Raw genomic sequence first — 16,875 nt, forward strand, 5'->3', positions numbered from 1 at the left:
TGAACCCGGAGGAAACACTCAAATTCTGGACAGTGTCGTCCTACGTGCCCTCCTCCTGCCCACAGGGCAACTCGAATCTACTGGAAGCCACAGACATCCTGCAAACACGTGGTCACTGTATACCAGGTAGGACAGACCGCAAGCATGACTGCTTTGATGACTCTGACCCTACCCCATGCATCGTGGCACTTTTCCACTGACAGAGTGACACTACCGAGAACCTCACAAAGATCAAAGGCACTCTCCCCGAGGACGACAGATCGATTTCCAACGGAAGAACTCTGTTTCGCAAGGGGAGTTGTAAGCTTCAAAGGGCACAGTGGCTGTCCACGGCAGCACACCTGGCATCGCAACACTGAACGCATCTCTGCTCCGCCAAGGGACTGCTCCAGATCAACCTGTAGCTGTTCAAAACTCCTGCGTGCCACACGGGCTGGCCGCATCATGCCCTCTCGGAGAAACACTTTCGCTTTGCATATTCCCAAACAAGGAAACAAAGTGGCCAAAGGGCATGTACGCATAACTCAAATACCCCCAAGGAGAGTGGCACAGACCCTTCGGCATGTCTAATTTCTCTACGTCCCGCAAGACACACTTTGGGAGACATTCCTCCGGCAACGGGGTCACAAATCTATGCAGTTTAAGTACCTAACTGCATCCTCATGTACTGCCAAAGCCATACCCCTCAGAGGCAGCTGATGCCAGCCCATCACGAACAGGACACATTCTTGGGAAGACGTGGCCAGCGCCTGCAACCCAATCATGACAGCCCATCCCACGACATCACACAGGACATGTCCTCATGATGCCTTACCGCCTTCTCCAGACCAGCAGTCACCACGCCGGCTTAAATGCAGCACTCGGTCCTAACCCCACTCCATGATGACCCACATAGTGCCTCAACTGTGCTGGGAGCTGCAGTGGAATTGCTGACATGTTCAATACCTAGGCCTAATCCATCAACACCCTTCCGTTGAAGACCAACCCCAGCCCACACCCATCCACTGCTCCATCCCCACCGGGCACTAAAGAACTTTGATGCACCCAAACAAATGACAGGGAGGGACACAGGCCTGGCCTGAGGCTCCAGGCTCCAACCAGGGAAGCTTCCTCATTTTGGCTTCCAGAAATAGCCCCCGAAGCTGCATGCACAAAGCGTGATCCTGGCCAAAGCACACCTTCCCAAGCTGCAAGCTTACTGGGCCTACACCAGCACACACTCCGACTCTGAAGACCAGCAGGAGAGCCTTCCCCCTCGCATGCCCTCAACGGTCTTTCAGCAGGGACCAAATAGGCGTAGATGACCCCGCTTATGGGCAGACACAGTGGACCCTCAGATAGGAGCACCTCGAATTCTGGAACCCTGCAGGGTGTTTGCATGCAGGTCAGAAGGGTACGCTGGCCCTCACTCCTCACTCTCCCCTACCCCCGAGAGACCAAACGTGCTGGACCTCAGATTCGATGAGGAGACGGTAGAGTGTTCTCACTCATTTTGTTCAGATTTCCAAGGAATGCATACAAGGGTGTCATCATCGATCCAAGCACAGCCTGGGACGGTGCAGAACACAACCGGGCATGCCGTGGGGGTCTGAAGAGGAGACATGACCTCGGAGGACTCCAAAACCCTGGGGAATCCACAGCCCTCAGGCCACTCAGAAAGAACAACAGTCAAACCACTCTTGCAGCCACTGGGACCGTCTGAGGAAAACCTCATATCCAATGGCACATCATAGGGTGGGTGAAAGCCTACCTTCCTGAGTTAGCCAGAGCCACGTTTAGCAACATGCCCCCGTGTCCTTTATCCACTTTTCCTTAGCTCCTACAGTCATCAGCCAACGCGTAGGTCTTCTTGTCTTTGCCGACGGCCAGCCTTGTCCAGCAGCGGCACCTGAGAAGTGGACATAATTCAGGCAGGTTTCAGAATTGGAACGGTGAACTCAGAGATCATGATTCATGAGAATTTTTACCTGGGCTTGAGCTCGGACCCTGCTTCCCAAGGACGTATACCTTTACTGAGAACTCAATGTTTGTCTGACAGCACGACTGCAGGAAGTAAGGCATGTACGTTGTCCCATACGTGATAGGGTATATTTTTGTTTTCATGCATGTGCGCATGTGTGACTATTACTGCACACGAGGACACGCTTGTTGGCTTCTTTCTGTGCCTCTGAATCCTCACCTTGGTCTCTGTGTGTCCCTGTGGCCCTCTCCTGAAACCTCGAACCATAAAAGCCAGAGTTTACACACAGCGCCCTGGATCTGGACCCTCGCACTGAATGGAGAAAGACCCCTTCAAACTTCAACAGACTGAATGTGAACTTTGAAAGCCAGGGGGTTTTGAAATAGGCCACGGACTTCCACTCTTCCACAGCCAAGCCTTCTGGCCAAAGCACAAACACCTGGCGAGACCTGCCTTCCAGCCGTGGGTGTAACATATACATGGACCTGGAAATCCTGCCTCCCAGTAGAATATCTAATGTGCAATTGGGGCCACTCCCATCATTTTCAGGAGCAAGGAAACCTCCTATGGGTGGGCCGACCTGTGACAGGCTATAGTCAACATGCAGCCCGGCAACTATCAAGGGGCTAACGAAATTCGGCCCAACTGCCAATTGTTGCCAACTACGCCAAATCATTTTCCGAGGACCCATGGGTATGCCCACCACAGGAAGTGGTGGGCTTCAGCAACCAAGACCCACGTTCAAACCCCACTGCGGAAACTAGGCTACCTTCCCGGGCACGTGTTGCCAGCACTGAGCCAGCAGGTTTGGCGGCCCTGAACCCGGAGGAAATGCTCAAATTCTTGACAGTGTCGTCCTACATGCCCTCCTCCTGCCCACAGGGCAACTCGACTCTACTGGAAGCCACAGACATCCTGCAAACACGTGGTCACTGTATACCAGGTAGGACAGACCGCAAGCATGACTGCTTTGATGACTGTCACCCTACCCCATGCATCATGGCACTTCTCCACTGACAGAGTGGCACTACCGAGAACCTCACAAAGATCAAAGGCACTCTCCCCGAGGACGACAGACCGATTTCCAACGGAAGAACTCTGTTTCGCGAGGGGAGTTGTAAGCTTCAAAGGGCACAGTGGCTGTCCACGGCAGCACACCTGGCATCGCAACACTGAACGCATCTCTGCTCCGCCAAGGGACTGCTCCAGATCAACCTCTAGCTGTTCAAAACTCCTGCGTGCCACTCGGGCTGGCCGCATCATGCCCTCTCGGAGAAACACTTTCGCTTTGCATATTCCCAAACAAGGAAACAAAGTGGCCAAAGGGCCTGTACGCATAACTCAAATACCCGCAAGGAGAGTGGCACAGACGCTTCAGCATGTCTAATTTCTCTACGTCCCGCAAGACACACTTTGGGCGACATTCCTCCGGCAACGGGATCACAAATCTATGCAGTTTAAGTACCTAACTGCATCCTCATGTACTGCCAAAGCCATCCCCTTCAGAGGCAGCTGATGCCAGCCCATCACGAACAGGACACATTCTTGGGAAGACCTGGCCAGCGCCTGCAACCCAATCATGACAGCCCATCCCACGACATCACACAGGACATGTCCTCATGATGCCTTACCACCTTCTCCAGACCAGCAGTCACCACACCGGCTTAAATGCAGCACTCGGTCCTAACCCCACTCCATGATGACCCACATAGTGCCTCAACTGTGCCGGGAGCTGCAGTGGTATTTCTGACATGGGCAATACCTAGGCCTAATCCATCAACACCCTTCCGTTGAAGACCAACCCCAGCCCACACCCATCCACTGCTCCATCCCCACCGGGCACTAAAGAACTTTGATGCACCCAAACGAATGACAGGGAGGGACACCGGCCTGGCCTGAGGCTCCACGCTCCAATCAGGGAAGCTTCCTCATTTTGGCTTCCAGAAATAGCCCCGAAGCTGCATGCACAAAGCGTGATCCTGGCCAAAGCACACCTTCCCAAGCTGCAAGCTTACTGGGCCTACACCAGCACACACTCCAACTCTGAAGACCAGCAGGAGAGCCTTCCCCCTCGCATGCCCTGAACGGTCTTTCACCAGGGACCTAATATGCATAGATGACCCCGCTTATGGGCAGACACAGTGGACACTCAGATAGGAGCACCTCGAATTCTGGAACCCTGCTGGGTGTTTGCATGCAGGTCAGAAGGGGACGCTGGCCCTCACTCCTCACTCTCCCCTAACCTCGAGAGACGAAACGTGCTGGACCTCAGATTCGATGAGGAGACGGTAGAGTGTTCTCACTCATTTTGTTCAGATTTCCAAGGAATGCATACAAGGGTGTCATCATCGATCCAAGCACAGCCTGGGACGGTGCAGAACACAACTGGGCATACCGTGTGTATCTGAAGAGGAGATATGACCTCGGAGTACTCCAGAACCCTGGGGAATTCACAGCCCTGAGGCCACCCAGAAAGAGCAACAGTCAATCCACTCTTGCAGCCACTGGGACCGTCTGAGGAAAACCTCATATCCAATGGCACATCATAGGGTGTGTGAAAGCCTACCTTCCTCAGTTAGCCAGAGCCACGCTTAGCAACATGCCCCCGCGTCATTTTTCCACTTTTCCTTAGCACCTAGAGTCATCAGCCAATGCGTAGTTCTTCTTGTCTTTGCCGACGGCCAGCCTTGTCTGTCAGCGGCACCTGAGAAGTGGACATAATTCAGGCAGGTTTCAGAATTGGAACGGTGAACTCAGAGATCATGATTCATGAGAATTTTTACCTGGGCTTGAGCTCGGACCCTGCTTCCCAAGGACGTCTACCTTTACAGAGAACTCAATGTTTGTCTGACAGCACGACTGCAGGAAGTAAGGCATGTACGTTGGCCCGAACGTGAGAGGGTATATTTTTGTTTTCACGCATGTGCGCATGTGTGACTATTACTGCACACGAGGACGCACTTGTGGGCTTCTTTCTGTGCCTCTGAATCCTCACCTTGGTCTCTGTGTGTCCCTGACGCCCTCTCCTGAGACCTCGAACCATAAAAGCCAGCGTTTACACACAGCGCCCTGGATCTGGACCCTCGCACTGAATGGAGAAAGACCCCTTCAAACTTCAACAGACTGAATGTGAACTTTGAAAGCCAGGGGGTTTTGAAATAGGCCACGGACTTCCACTCTTCCACAGCCAAGGCTTCTGGCCAAAGCACAAACACCTGACGAGACCTGCCTTCCGGCCGTGGGTGTAACATATACATGGACCTGGAAATCCTGCCTCCCAGTAGAATATCTAATGTGCAATTGGGGCCACTCCCATCATTTTCAGGAGCAAGGAAACCTCCTATGGGTGGGCCGACCTGCGACTGGCTATAGTCAACATGCAGCCCGGCACCTCTCAAGGGGCTAACGAAATTCGGCCCAACTGCCAATTGTTGCCAACTACGCCAAATCACTTTCCGAGGACCCATGGGTATGCCCACCAAAGGAAGTGGTGGGCTTCAGCAACCAAGACCCACGTTCAAACCCCACTGCGGAAACTAGGCTACCTTCCCTGGCACGTGTTGCCAGCACCCAGCCAGCAGGTTTGGCGGCCCAGAACCTGGAGGAAACGCTCAAATTCTGGACAGTGTCGTCCTACGTTCCCTCCTCCTGCGCACAGGGCAACTCGACTCTATTGGAAGCCACAGACATCCTGCAAACATGTGGTCACTGTATACCTGGTAGGACAGACCGCAAGCATGACTGCTTTGATGACTCTGACCCTACCCCATGCATCATGGCACTTCTCCACTGATAGAGTGACACTACCGAGAACCTCACAAAGATCAAAGGCACTCTCCCCGAGGACGACAGACCGATTTCCAACGGAAGAACTCTGTTTCGTGATGGGAGCTGTAAGCTTCAAAGGGCACAGTGTCTGTCCACGGCAGCACACCTGGCATCGCAACTCTGAAGGCTTCTCTGCTCCGCCAAGGGACTGCTCCAGATCAACCTCTAGCTGTTCAAAATTCCTGTGTGCCACACGGGCTGGCCGCATCATGCCCTCTCGGAGAAACACTTTCGCTTTGCATATTCCCAAACAAGGAAACAAAGTGGCCAAAGGGCATGTACGCATAACTCAAATACCCCCAAGGAGAGTGGCACAGACGCTTTAGCATGTCTAATTTCTCTACGTCCCGCAAGACACACTTTGGGCGACATTCCTCCGGGAACGGGATCACAAATCTATGCAGTTTAAGTACCTAACTGCATCCTCATGTACTGCCAAAGCCATCCCCGTCAGAGGCAGCTGATGCCAGCCCATCACGAACAGGACACATTCTTGGGAAGACGTGGCCAGCGCCTGCAACCCAATCATGACAGCCCATCCCACGACATCACACAGGACATGTCCTCATGATGCCTTACCACCTTCTCCAGACCAGCAGTCACCACGCCGGCTTAAATGCAGCCCTCGGTCCTAACCCCACTCCATGATGACCCACATAGTGCCTCAACTGTGCCGGGAGCTGCAGTGGAATTGCTGACATGGGCAATACCTAGGCCTAATCCATCAACACCCTTCCGTTGAAGACCAACCCCAGCCCACACCCATCCACGGCTCCATCCCCACCGGGCACTAAAGAACTTTGATGCACCCAAACAAATGACAGGGAGGGACACAGGCCTGGCCTGAGGCTCCAGGCTACAACCAGGGAAGCTTCCTCATTTTGGCTTCCAGAAATAGCCCCCGAAGCTGCATGCACAAAGCGTGATCCTGGCCAAAGCACACCTTCCCAAGCTGCAAGCTTACTGGGCCTACACCAGCACACACTCCGACTCTGAAGACCAGCAGGAGAGCCTTCCCCCTCGCATGCCCTCAACGGTCTTTCAGCAGGGACCTAATAGGCGTAGATGACCCCGCTTATGGGCAGACACAGTGGACCCTCAGATAGGAGCACCTCGAATTCTGGAACCCTGCAGGGTGTTTGCATGCAGGTCAGAAGGGGACGCTGGCCCTCACACCTCACTCTCCCCTACCCCCGAGAGACGAAACGTGCTGGACCTCAGATTCGATGAGGAGACGGTAGAGCGTTCTCACTCATTTTGTTCAGATTTCCAAGGAATGCATACAAGGGTGTCATCATCGATCCAAGCACAGCATGCGAGGCTGCAGAACACAACCGGGCATGCCGTGGGGGTCTGAAGAGGAGACATGACCTCAGAGTACTCCAAAACCCTGGGGAATCCACAGCCCTCAGGCCACTCAGAAAGAGCAACAGTCAATCCACTCTTGCAGCCACTGGGACCGTCTGAGGAAAAACTCCTATCCAATGGCACATCATAGTGTGGGTGAAAACCTACCTTCCTCAGTTAGCCAGAGCCACGTTTAGCAACATGCTCCCGTGTCATTTATCCACTTTTCCTTAGCTCCTACAGTCATCAGCCAACGTGTAGGTCTTCTTGTCTTTGCCGACGGCCAGCCTTGTCCAGCAGCGGCACCTGAGAAGTGGACATAATTCAGGCAGGTTTCAGAATTGTAATGGTGAACTCAGAGATCATGATTCATGAGAATTTTTACCTGGGCTTGAGCTCGGACCCTGCTTCCCAAGGACGTCTACCTTTACAGAGAACTCAATGTTTGTCTGACAGCACGACTGCAGGAAGTAAGCCATGTACGTTGTCCCATACGTGAGAGGTTATATTTTTGTTTTCACGCATGTGCGCATGTGTGACTATTACTGCACACGAGGACACGCTTGTTGGCTTCTTTCTGTGCCTCTGAATCTTCACCTTGGTCTCTGTGTGAACCTGTGGCCCTCTCCTGAGACCTCGAACCATAAAAGCCAGAGTTTACACACAGCGCCCTGGATCTGGACCCTCGCACTGAATGGAGAAAGACCCCTTCAAACTTCAACAGACTGAATGTGAACTTTGAAAGCCAGGGGGTTTTGAAATAGGCCACGGACTTCCACTCTTCCACAGCCAAGCCTTCTGGCCAAAGCACAAACACCTGGCGAGACCTGCCTTCCAGCCGTGGGTGTAACATATACATGGACCTGGAAATCCTGCCTCCCAGTAGAATATCTAATGTGCAATTGGGGCCACTCCCATCATTTTCAGGAGCAAGGAAACCTCCTATGGGTGGGCCGACCTGCGACAGGCTATAGTCAACATGCAGCCCGGCAACTATCAAGGGGCTAACGAAATTCGGCCCAACTGCCAATTGTTGCCAACTATGCCAAATCATTTTCCGAGAACCCATGGGTATGCCCACCACAGGAAGTGGTGGGCTTCAGCAACCAAGACCCACGTTCAAACCCCACTGCGGAAACTAGGCTACCTTCCCGGGCACGTGTTGCCAGCACTCAGCCAGCAGGTTTGGCGGCCCTGAACCCGGAGGAAATGCTCAAATTCTTGACAGTGTCGTCCTACATGCCCTCCTCCTGCCCACAGGGCAACTCGACTGTACTGGAAGCCACAGACATCCTGCAAACACGTGGTCACTGTATACCAGGTAGGACAGACCGCAAGCATGACTGCTTTGATGACTGTCACCCTACCCCATGCATCATGGCACTTCTCCACTGACAGAGTGGCACTACCGAGAACCTCACAAAGATCAAAGGCACTCTCCCCGAGGACGACAGACCGATTTCCAACGGAAGAACTCTGTTTCGCGAGGGGAGTTGTAAGCTTCAAAGGGCACAGTGGCTGTCCACGGCAGCACACCTGGCATCGCAACCCTGAACGCATCTCTGCTCCGCCAAGGGACTGCTCCAGATCAACCTCTAGCTGTTCAAAACTCCTGCGTGCCACTCGGGCTGGCCGCATAATGCCCTCTCGGAGAAACACTTTCGCTTTGCATATTCCCAAACAAGGAAACAAAGTGGCCAAAGGGCATGTACGCATAACTCAAATACCCCCAAGGAGAGTGGCACAGACGCTTCAGCATGTCTAATTTCTCTACGTCCCGCAAGACACACTTTGGGCGACATTCCTCCGGCAACGGGATCACAAATCTATGCAGTTTAAGTACCTAACTGCATCCTCATGTACTGCCAAAGCCATCCCCTTCAGAGGCAGCTGATGCCAGCCCATCACGAACAGGACACATTCTTGGGAAGACGTGGCTAGCGCCTGCAACCCAGTCATGACAGCCCATCCCACGACATCACACAGGACATGTCCTCATGATGCCTTACCGCCTTCTCCAGACCAGCAGTCACCACGCCGGCTTAAATGCAGCACTCGGTCCTAACCCCACTCCATGATGACCCACATAGTGCCTCAACTGTGCCGGGAGCTGCAGTGGAATTGCTGACATGGGCAATACCTAGGCCTAATCCATCAACACCCTTCCGTTGAAGACCAACCCCAGCCCACACCCATCCACTGCTCCATCCCCACCGGGCACTAAAGAAATTTGATGCACCCAAACAAATGACAGGGAGGGACATAGGCCTGGCCTGAGGCTCCAGGCTCCAACCAGGGAAGCTTCCTCATTTTGGCTTCCAGAAATAGCCCCCGAAGCTGCATGCACAAAGCGTGATCCTGGCCAAAGCACACCTTCCCAAGCTGCAAGCTTATTGGGCCTACACCAGCACACACTCCGACTCTGAAGACCAGCAGGAGAGCCTTCCCCCTCGCATGCCCTCAACGGTCTTTCAGCAGGGACCTAATAGGCGTAGATGACCCGGCTTATGGGCAGACACAGTGGACCCTCAGATAGGAGCACCTCATATTCTGGAACCCTGCTGGGTGTTTGCATGCAGGTCAGAAGGGGACGCTGGCCCTCACTCCTCACTCTCCCCTACCCCCGAGAGACCAAACGTGCTGGACCTCAGATTCGATGAGGAGACGGTAGAGTGTTCTCACTCATTTTGTTCAGATTTCCAAGGAATGCATACAAGGGTGTCATCATCGATCCAAGCACAGCCTGGGACGGTGCAGAACACAACCGGGCATGCCGTGGGGGTCTGAAGAGGAGACATGACCTCGGAGGACTCCAAAACCCTGGGGAATCCACAGCCCTCAGGCCACTCAGAAAGAACAACAGTCAAACCACTCTTGCAGCCACTGGGACCGTCTGAGGAAAACCTCATATCCAATGGCACATCATAGGGTGGGTGAAAGCCTACCTTCCTGAGTTAGCCAGAGCCACGTTTAGCAACATGCCCCCGTGTCCTTTATCCACTTTTCCTTAGCTCCTACAGTCATCAGCCAACGCGTAGGTCTTCTTGTCTTTGCCGACGGCCAGCCTTGTCCAGCAGCGGCACCTGAGAAGTGGACATAATTCAGGCAGGTTTCAGAATTGGAACGGTGAACTCAGAGATCATGATTCATGAGAATTTTTACCTGGGCTTGAGCTCGGACCCTGCTTCCCAAGGACGTATACCTTTACTGAGAACTCAATGTTTGTCTGACAGCACGACTGCAGGAAGTAAGGCATGTACGTTGTCCCATACGTGATAGGGTATATTTTTGTTTTCATGCATGTGCGCATGTGTGACTATTACTGCACACGAGGACACGCTTGTTGGCTTCTTTCTGTGCCTCTGAATCCTCACCTTGGTCTCTGTGTGTCCCTGTGGCCCTCTCCTGAAACCTCGAACCATAAAAGCCAGAGTTTACACACAGCGCCCTGGATCTGGACCCTCGCAGTGAATGGAGAAAGACCCCTTCAAACTTCAACAGACTGAATGTGAACTTTGAAAGCCAGGGGGTTTTGAAATAGGCCACGGACTTCCACTCTTCCACAGCCAAGCCTTCTGGCCAAAGCACAAACACCTGGCGAGACCTGCCTTCCAGCCGTGGGTGTAACATATACATGGACCTGGAAATCCTGCCTCCCAGTAGAATATCTAATGTGCAATTGGGGCCACTCCCATCATTTTCAGGAGCAAGGAAACCTCCTATGGGTGGGCCGACCTGTGACAGGCTATAGTCAACATGCAGCCCGGCAACTATCAAGGGGCTAACGAAATTCGGCCCAACTGCCAATTGTTGCCAACTACGCCAAATCATTTTCCGAGGACCCATGGGTATGCCCACCACAGGAAGTGGTGGGCTTCAGCAACCAAGACCCACGTTCAAACCCCACTGCGGAAACTAGGCTACCTTCCCGGGCACGTGTTGCCAGCACTGAGCCAGCAGGTTTGGCGGCCCTGAACCCGGAGGAAATGCTCAAATTCTTGACAGTGTCGTCCTACATGCCCTCCTCCTGCCCACAGGGCAACTCGACTGTACTGGAAGCCACAGACATCCTGCAAACACGTGGTCACTGTATACCAGGTAGGACAGACCGCAAGCATGACTGCTTTGATGACTGTCACCCTACCCCATGCATCATGGCACTTCTCCACTGACAGAGTGGCACTACCGAGAACCTCACAAAGATCAAAGGCACTCTCCCCGAGGACGACAGACCGATTTCCAACGGAAGAACTCTGTTTCGCGAGGGGAGTTGTAAGCTTCAAAGGGCACAGTGGCTGTCCACGGCAGCACACCTGGCATCGCAACCCTGAACGCATCTCTGCTCCGCCAAGGGACTGCTCCAGATCAACCTCTAGCTGTTCAAAACTCCTGCGTGCCACTCGGGCTGGCCGCATCATGCCCTCTCGGAGAAACACTTTCGCTTTGCATATTCCCAAACAAGGAAACAAAGTGGCCAAAGGGCCTGTACGCATAACTCAAATACCCGCAAGGAGAGTGGCACAGACGCTTCAGCATGTCTAATTTCTCTACGTCCCGCAAGACACACTTTGGGCGACATTCCTCCGGCAACGGGATCACAAATCTATGCAGTTTAAGTACCTAACTGCATCCTCATGTACTGCCAAAGCCATCCCCTTCAGAGGCAGCTGATGCCAGCCCATCACGAACAGGACACATTCTTGGGAAGACCTGGCCAGCGCCTGCAACCCAATCATGACAGCCCATCCCACGACATCACACAGGACATGTCCTCATGATGCCTTACCACCTTCTCCAGACCAGCAGTCACCACACCGGCTTAAATGCAGCACTCGGTCCTAACCCCACTCCATGATGACCCACATAGTGCCTCAACTGTGCCGGGAGCTGCAGTGGTATTTCTGACATGGGCAATACCTAGGCCTAATCCATCAACACCCTTCCGTTGAAGACCAACCCCAGCCCACACCCATCCACTGCTCCATCCCCACCGGGCACTAAAGAACTTTGATGCACCCAAACGAATGACAGGGAGGGACACCGGCCTGGCCTGAGGCTCCACGCTCCAATCAGGGAAGCTTCCTCATTTTGGCTTCCAGAAATAGCCCCGAAGCTGCATGCACAAAGCGTGATCCTGGCCAAAGCACACCTTCCCAAGCTGCAAGCTTACTGGGCCTACACCAGCACACACTCCAACTCTGAAGACCAGCAGGAGAGCCTTCCCCCTCGCATGCCCTGAACGGTCTTTCACCAGGGACCTAATATGCATAGATGACCCCGCTTATGGGCAGACACAGTGGACACTCAGATAGGAGCACCTCGAATTCTGGAACCCTGCTGGGTGTTTGCATGCAGGTCAGAAGGGGACGCTGGCCCTCACTCCTCACTCTCCCCTAACCTCGAGAGACGAAACGTGCTGGACCTCAGATTCGATGAGGAGACGGTAGAGTGTTCTCACTCATTTTGTTCAGATTTCCAAGGAATGCATACAAGGGTGTCATCATCGATCCAAGCACAGCCTGGGACGGTGCAGAACACAACTGGGCATACCGTGTGTATCTGAAGAGGAGATATGACCTCGGAGTACTCCAGAACCCTGGGGAATTCACAGTCCTGAGGCCACTCAGAAAGAGCAACAGTCAATCCACTCTTGCAGCCACTGGGACCGTCTGAGGAAAACCTCATATCCAATGGCACATCATAGGGTGTGTGAAAGCCTACCTTCCTCAGTTAGCCAGAGCCACGCTTAGCAACATGCCCCCGCGTCATTTTTCCACTTTTCCTTAGCACCTAGAGTCATCAGCCAATGCGTAGTTCTTCTTGTCTTTGCCGACGGCCAGCCTTGTCTGTCAGCGGCACCTGAGAAGTGGACATAATTCAGGCAGGTTTCAGAATTGGAACGGTGAACTCAGAGATCATGATTCATGAGAATTTTTACCTGGGCTTGAGCTCGGACCCTGCTTCCCAAGGACGTCTACCTTTACAGAGAACTCAATGTTTGTCTGACAGCACGACTGCAGGAAGTAAGGCATGTACGTTGGCCCGAACGTGAGAGGGTATATTTTTGTTTTCACGCATGTGCACATGTGTGACTATTACTGCACACGAGGACGCACTTGTGGGCTTCTTTCTGTGCCTCTGAATCCTCACCTTGGTCTCTGTGTGTCCCTGACGCCCTCTCCTGAGACCTCGAACCATAAAAGCCAGCGTTTACACACAGCGCCCTGGATCTGGACCCTCGCACTGAATGGAGAAAGACCCCTTCAAACTTCAACAGACTGAATGTGAACTTTGAAAGCCAGGGGGTTTTGAAATAGGCCACGGACTTCCACTCTTCCACAGCCAAGCCTTCTGGCCAAAGCACAAACACCTGACGAGACCTGCCTTCCGGCCGTGGGTGTAACATATACATGGACCTGGAAATCCTGCCTCCCAGTAGAATATCTAATGTGCACTTGGGGCCACTCCCATCATTTTCAGGAGCAAGGAAACCTCCTATGGGTGGGCCCACCTGCGACTGGCTATAGTCAACATGCAGCCCGGCACCTCTCAAGGGGCTAACGAAATTCGGCCCAACTGCCAATTGTTGCCAACTATGCCAAATCACTTTCCAAGGACCCATGGGTATGCCCACCACAGGAAGTGGTGGGCTTCAGCAACCAAGACCCACGTTCAAACCCCACTGCGGAAACTAGGCTACCTTCCCAGGCACGTGTTGCCAGCACCCAGCCAGCAGGTTTGGCAGCCCTGAACCCGGAGGAAACACTCAAATTCTGGACAGTGTCGTCCTACGTGCCCTCCTCCTGCCCACAGGGCAACTCGAATCTACTGGAAGCCACAGACATCCTGCAAATACGTGGTCACTGTATACCAGGTAGGACAGACCGCAAGCATGACTGCTTTGATGACTCTGACCCTACCCCATGCATCGTGGCACTTTTCCACTGACAGAGTGACACTACCGAGAACCTCACAAAGATCAAAGGCACTCTCCCCGAGGACGACAGATCGATTTCCAACGGAAGAACTCTGTTGCGCAAGGGGAGTTGTAAGCTTCAAAGGGCACAGTGGCTGTCCACGGCAGCACACCTGGCATCGCAACACTGAACGCATCTCTGCTCCGCCAAGGGACTGCTCCAGATCAACCTGTAGCTGTTCAAAACTCCTGCGTGCCACACGGGCTGGCCGCATCATGCCCTCTCGGAGAAACACTTTCGCTTTGCATATTCCCAAACAAGGAAACAAAGTGGCCAAAGGGCATGTACGCATAACTCAAATACCCCCAAGGAGAGTGGCACAGACCCTTCGGCATGTCTAATTTCTCTACGTCCCGCAAGACACACTTTGGGAGACATTCCTCCGGCAACGGGGTCACAAATCTATGCAGTTTAAGTACCTAACTGCATCCTCATGTACTGCCAAAGCCATACCCCTCAGAGGCAGCTGATGCCAGCCCATCACGAACAGGACACATTCTTGGGAAGACGTGGCCAGCGCCTGCAACCCAATCATGACAGCCCATCCCACGACATCACACAGGACATGTCCTCATGATGCCTTACCGCCTTCTCCAGACCAGCAGTCACCACGCCGGCTTAAATGCAGCACTCGGTCCTAACCCCACTCCATGATGACCCACATAGTGCCTCAACTGTGCTGGGAGCTGCAGTGGAATTGCTGACATGTTCAATACCTAGGCCTAATCCATCAACACCCTTCCGTTGAAGACCAACCCCAGCCCACACCCATCCACTGCTCCATCCCCACCGGGCACTAAAGAACTTTGATGCACCCAAACAAATGACAGGGAGGGACACAGGCCTGGCCTGAGGCTCCAGGCTCCAACCAGGGAAGCTTCCTCATTTTGGCTTCCAGAAATAGCCCCCGAAGCTGCATGCACAAAGCGTGATCCTGGCCAAAGCACACCTTCCCAAGCTGCAAGCTTACTGGGCCTACACCAGCACACACTCCAACTCTGAAGACCAGCAGGAGAGCCTTCCCCCTCGCATGCCCTGAAAGGTCTTTCACCAGGGACCTAATATGCATAGATGACCCCGCTTATGGGCAGACACAGTGGACACTCAGATAGGAGCACCTCGAATTCTGGAACCCTGCTGGGTGTTTGCATGCAGGTCAGAAGGGGACGCTGGCCCTCACTCCTCACTCTCCCCTAACCCCGAGAGACGAAACATGCTGGACCTCAGATTCGATGAGGAGACGGTAGAGTGTTCTCACTCATTTTGTTCAGATTTCCAAGGAATGCATACAAGGGTGTCATCATCGATCCAAGCACAGCCTGGGACGGTGCAGAACACAACTGGGCATACCGTGTGTATCTGAAGAGGAGACATGACCTCGGAGTACTCCAGAACCCTGGGGAATTCACAGCCCTGAGGCCACTCAGAAAGAGCAACAGTCAATCCACTCTTGCAGCCACTGGGACCGTCTGAGGAAAACCTCATATCCAATGGCACATCATAGGGTGTGTGAAAGCCTACCTTCCTCAGTTAGCCAGAGCCACGCTTAGCAACATGCCCCCGCGTCATTTTTCCACTTTTCCTTAGCACCTAGAGTCATCAGCCAATGCGTAGTTCTTCTTGTCTTTGCCGACGGCCAGCCTTGTCTGTCAGCGGCACCTGAGAAGTGGACATAATTCAGGCAGGTTTCAGAATTGGAACGGTGAACTCAGAGATCATGATTCATGAGAATTTTTACCTGGGCTTGAGCTCGGACCCTGCTTCCCAAGGACGTCTACCTTTACAGAGAACTCAATGTTTGTCTGACAGCACGACTGCAGGAAGTAAGGCATGTACGTTGGCCCGAACGTGAGAGGGTATATTTTTGTTTTCACGCATGTGCGCATGTGTGACTATTACTGCACACGAGGACGCACTTGTGGGCTTCTTTCTGTGCCTCTGAATCCTCACCTTGGTCTCTGTGTGTCCCTGACGCCCTCTCCTGAGACCTCGAACCATAAAAGCCAGCGTTTACACACAGCGCCCTGGATCTGGACCCTCGCACTGAATGGAGAAAGACCCCTTCAAACTTCAACAGACTGAATGTGAACTTTGAAAGCCAGGGGGTTTTGAAATAGGCCACGGACTTCCACTCTTCCACAGCCAAGCCTTCTGGCCAAAGCACAAACACCTGACGAGACCTGCCTTCCGGCCGTGGGTGTAACATATACATGGACCTGGAAATCCTGCCTCCCAGTAGAATATCTAATGTGCACTTGGGGCCACTCCCATCATTTTCAGGAGCAAGGAAACCTCCTATGGGTGGGCCCACCTGCGACTGGCTATAGTCAACATGCAGCCCGGCACCTCTCAAGGGGCTAACGAAATTCGGCCCAACTGCCAATTGTTGCCAACTACGCCAAATCACTTTCCAAGGACCCATGGGTATGCCCACCACAGGAAGTGGTGGGCTTCAGCAACCAAGACCCACGTTCAAACCCCACTGCGGAAACTAGGCTACCTTCCCAGGCACGTGTTGCCAGCACCCAGCCAGCAGGTTTGGCAGCCCTGAACCCGGAGGAAACACTCAAATTCTGGACAGTGTCGTCCTACGTGCCCTCCTCCTGCCCACAGGGCAACTTGAATCTACTGGAAGCCACAGACATCCTGCAAACACGTGGTCACTGTATACCAGGTAGGACAGACCGCAAGCATGACTGCTTTGATGACTCTGACCCTACCCCATGCATCGTGGCACTTTTCCACTGACAGAGTGACACTACC

At 53.4% G+C, this 16,875-nt stretch overlaps 6 non-coding genes across 6 annotated transcripts; all 6 read right to left on the reverse strand.

Moving 5' to 3' along the window:
- Window positions 1–1,447: 1,447 nt before the first annotated feature.
- On the reverse strand, window positions 1,448–1,539 carry LOC132489760 (small nucleolar RNA SNORD116). The gene has a single exon (XR_009532136.1). It is a non-coding gene; the product is annotated as a small nucleolar RNA SNORD116 (small nucleolar RNA).
- A 2,684-nt stretch (window positions 1,540–4,223) lies between these two features.
- Window positions 4,224–4,315, reverse strand: LOC132489761 (small nucleolar RNA SNORD116). The gene has a single exon (XR_009532137.1). It is a non-coding gene; the product is annotated as a small nucleolar RNA SNORD116 (small nucleolar RNA).
- A 2,685-nt stretch (window positions 4,316–7,000) lies between these two features.
- LOC132489861 (small nucleolar RNA SNORD116) lies at window positions 7,001–7,092 on the reverse strand. Its single transcript, XR_009532229.1, has one exon. It is a non-coding gene; the product is annotated as a small nucleolar RNA SNORD116 (small nucleolar RNA).
- Window positions 7,093–9,777: 2,685 nt separating this feature from the next.
- On the reverse strand, window positions 9,778–9,869 carry LOC132489762 (small nucleolar RNA SNORD116). Its single transcript, XR_009532138.1, has one exon. It is a non-coding gene; the product is annotated as a small nucleolar RNA SNORD116 (small nucleolar RNA).
- A 2,684-nt stretch (window positions 9,870–12,553) lies between these two features.
- LOC132489763 (small nucleolar RNA SNORD116) lies at window positions 12,554–12,645 on the reverse strand. Its single transcript, XR_009532139.1, has one exon. It is a non-coding gene; the product is annotated as a small nucleolar RNA SNORD116 (small nucleolar RNA).
- A 2,685-nt stretch (window positions 12,646–15,330) lies between these two features.
- On the reverse strand, window positions 15,331–15,422 carry LOC132489764 (small nucleolar RNA SNORD116). Its single transcript, XR_009532140.1, has one exon. It is a non-coding gene; the product is annotated as a small nucleolar RNA SNORD116 (small nucleolar RNA).
- Between the last annotated feature and the right edge of the window lie 1,453 nt (window positions 15,423–16,875).

This window comes from Mesoplodon densirostris, chromosome 4, assembly GCF_025265405.1.
Source record: "Mesoplodon densirostris isolate mMesDen1 chromosome 4, mMesDen1 primary haplotype, whole genome shotgun sequence".
Lineage (NCBI taxonomy): Eukaryota > Metazoa > Chordata > Mammalia > Artiodactyla > Ziphiidae > Mesoplodon > Mesoplodon densirostris.